At 35.5% G+C, this 3,752-nt stretch overlaps 1 pseudogene; it reads right to left on the bottom strand.

Annotated features, from left to right (window-relative positions):
* Window positions 1–457: 457 nt before the first annotated feature.
* Window positions 458–1,914, bottom strand: LOC145094060 (AT-hook motif nuclear-localized protein 18 pseudogene; annotated as a pseudogene).
* Between the last annotated feature and the right edge of the window lie 1,838 nt (window positions 1,915–3,752).

The raw sequence follows: 3,752 nt of genomic DNA, 5'->3' as shown, positions 1-3,752 counted from the left end.
TATATATATATATATATATATATATATATATAGAGAGAGAGAGAGAGAGAGAGAGAGAGAGAGAGAGAGAGAGAGAGAGAGAGAGAGAGAGAGAGAGAGATTTGAATAATAAGATTTTTGAACTTGAAGATCTTTTTAAGGGTTTGAACATTGTTGTCAAACAGCTTAAAAGGAAACCTTTGAATATATAAATAAGAAAACATCTATGAGTACACTGTGTTATATATATAGTTACTTTCCATTGATCCAGAATTGATTATTCAACACATAAAGGAATATTAATATAACATAAAAACCTTGAATATAAATAATTGTTGTGATTGTTTCTTACCAAGTTACAAGAAATGCCAAAATATAAGGAAATAATGACAACGATTATTTTCCATCGGTTAATGTGGTGGTCTAGGTTTTTAAAAGAAATGAACAGAAAAACAGAAATCAATCCGAAGTTCAGAGAGAAAAAAAAAAAAGATATTGATTTCACAAGTTTTGTACAATCTTAAGTCTTGACCAGACATGCTTTGGAGATCTAATCATTTCAATCAATTAACATCACAAACATACTAATTTATGTGAAATTTATGTAATTAAGCAAAACAAAAAACGGAAGAGAATTGCATAATAAAGTTAAAGTGACCAGTGAGAGGTCGAAGATGAATGTAACAGGAGAGTATGATTCCTCTTCGTTCTTACTAAAAAGGAGGTCGATTTGCTCCCCAATAAGCGTCCGTTGGTATTTGACATGAGTTTAACAGATTAGGAGGCAATCCATGAAATAACGATGAGTTGGCCTCATTCATGAGTTGTTGTTGGCCACCGATTCCAGGAGGCGATCCCAATTGATCGTTACCAGACACGGGTGTAGACTCTTCTTCCTCGAGAGGAAGCCTCTCGTATGCAGCATTTCCAAAAGAAGCTGCCATAATTACCACGGGTCCTGAAGTCACTAAGGGCCCCATGACACCTCCTCCTACCACCTGCCCTTGACCACCGGCCAAGTATATTGTTAAGCCCGAAGCTGCAGGCGGAGCTGGAGGAGGTAAAAATGAACCTGATAGCGATAAGATCTCGAATCGCCCATGTAGTGTAACAACCTCCCCAGCTGTTGCCGGCTGCTTTAGGGTTACGTTTGTAACAGTACCACTACCACTCAAAATGCAAACCCCTCTTTGTCTTCTCGTTGCAAAATTTGCTATGCTTTCTTGGATATCACACCCATTTGCCACCTCCATCACATGAGATCGGAGCGCGTTTGGACTGTCACGTGTAATTATAATCGGAGGTTTGGGCTTGTTCTTCGATCCCGACGGACGTCCTCGTGGCCGCCTTGAACCGCCACTACCACCACCACTACTGTGATCTCCCTCTCCTCCGGTCACCACCGATGCTAATTCTCTATTACCGTCGTTATTATGACTATGATTACCATCACGCTCGCGCTTCTGGCCGTGGTTGCGGCTGCTACTTCCACCACTTTGCTCGTCCTCCTCCGGTGGCTGCTGGTGGTGTTGCTGCTGCTGTTGAAATTGATGGTGGTGGTGCAGCTGAAGATCTCTTGTATGAAAAGGAGGAGGTAGCGGACGACCATGAGCTGTTACTGGATTCATTTCTATCTTTGATTCTTCCCTTTCTAAGGAAAGCTATCAATTTCAATTCGCTATAAATTTTCCCCAATTTCAGATACTCTTTTTCTGTGTCTGTTGATCGTTTTTGAGTTGGTTTTCGTCGCTCTAATGCTGCTAACTTTCATCGGAAAACAGTTGGATGGATGATTTGTAAGAACCAACAAAATTTTTAGCAGAATTCTCCATAGTTCTACCTTGTAAAACACGAATTGACACAGCTATAGAGAGATCGTAAAGAGGGAATTGTATTCCAATGCTTATGATTTTAGGGTTAGGTCTTAGAGAGAGAGTTTTGTTAAGAAGAAGAAGACAGCGTGCGCATGGGGGGCGGTGGGTGGGACCTACCTTTCTCTTTCCTTTGTCTCCCTTGCAGCCTCGCTAACCCCACGTTCTCCCGTCTTTGTATTTATTTATTTATTTTCATTTTTCTAGTTTGTTGCTTTCTCAATAAATATAATATGCATTCATAATTTTTGAAACGGTGAAAGCTTACTAGATTGAAAAAGATGTGTACATAGTCATGATCATACTCAATGTTAGCATACATAAACTCACACTACTACCAAGCTGTTCTAAAAGGTATTCAGCGTTGATAAAGGTGTCTTATAATCAATTTTCTGGATATATGTTTTGGTCGTGTACATTCGTTGTTCTTAAGCTATATTTCACTCTATGTATTCAACACTTGTGTAATTTTATTATTATTATTATTATTATTAAGAAAAAGAAGAAGATAGTTTGCCCTTGTGAATTTTGGAATATCAACACTTAGACAAGATGATGTTTTAGTATTTGAATGGGTTGGAAGAAAACATGTATTGGTGGACCTAATAGGGGTTTCCCTTCTTGTGGCCTTAGAGAGTGGAGTTTTCACTGTGGGACAAACTAATTTAAAAGTTGCATCAAGCAAAAAGGCAAAATATGAGAAAGCGTGCATGTAAAATCAATACACGTTTATACCCTTTGCATTTGATACTTTTAGCTTCCTTGCGCCAGAAGCTGTGAAGCTACTCAATAGAGTACAACGAGTCATGCATAGTAATGTTATGACTTCAAGATCTATAGATGTTTTAAAAAAGTTAGTTTTGTCATCTAAAAAGAAATTGCAGCACGCTTGTTGCTCGTTTACCCGCTACGTCTATGTAAAATTTTCTTATGAATTTGGTTGTGTAAATTAAACAACACATTCTCATTTTAATTTAAAATTTGAATTACATAACATTAAACAAACCACTAAACAAACAAAACAAAGTTGTGCATAAGTGAAAATATCGTAGTAATTAAAAAACAAACAAAACAAAGTTGTGCATAAGTGAAAATATCGTAGTAATTAAATTTTGGTTTGAGTATATAATACACACTCTAAATATTCGAGGTGTCCCAAAAGTGAACCTATCAACCATAAGAATACAAGAAAGATAATATACATACAAACATTGAACACTAGTATAGTAATAAAACTTGAGTACTCTTTAACAAGTTATGTGTCCTTAATTATTCATGCTTATATGAAAGCTAAGTCCAAACTTTTATTTCGACCACAATTAACAATATTAGTTAATTCCTTTAAATCGTGGACCTATATTTAAGTTTTTCCAAAGGAAATCAAAGATGTTAAACTTCAACTTTACATTACCTACAAGCCCAAACACATAACTTAGATGATTTTTAAAATACGCCCCAATCATTAAATATGAGGGATTATTATTACTCCCTCCGTCTCATAATTATTGTCCACTTTTGACTTTTGAAGTCTTTATTCGTCAACTTTGACCTTAAATAATTTTATTTGTGATATATATTACTTTATGAAACTTATAACAATGAAAATACATTTAAAATACAATCCATTCATATATTTTGCATCAAATATTATGTATCAAAAACAAAAATATCTAAGGTCAAAGTTGAAGAATAATGACTTCAAAAGTCAAAAGTAGACAATAAATATAGGACGGAGGTAGTATTATTATTTGCATTGAGTAGGACTTCTAATGTTATATTAGAATAAATTTGGGTGTTTCATCTTTAGGATTTAGATGAAATTTAATCATATCTCAATCACACACTTGTGTACAATGTCCAAGGAGATATTCACTATCAAGTGTCGTGATCAATGATGTGTTC

This window comes from Lactuca serriola, chromosome 3 (assembly GCF_051521515.1).
Source record: "Lactuca serriola cultivar US96UC23 chromosome 3, Lser_US96UC23_V15, whole genome shotgun sequence".
In the NCBI taxonomy this organism is placed as follows: Eukaryota; Viridiplantae; Streptophyta; class Magnoliopsida; order Asterales; family Asteraceae; genus Lactuca; species Lactuca serriola.
Note: the sequence above shows the minus strand (reverse complement) of the source record. Positions and strands in the feature narration are given on the sequence as shown.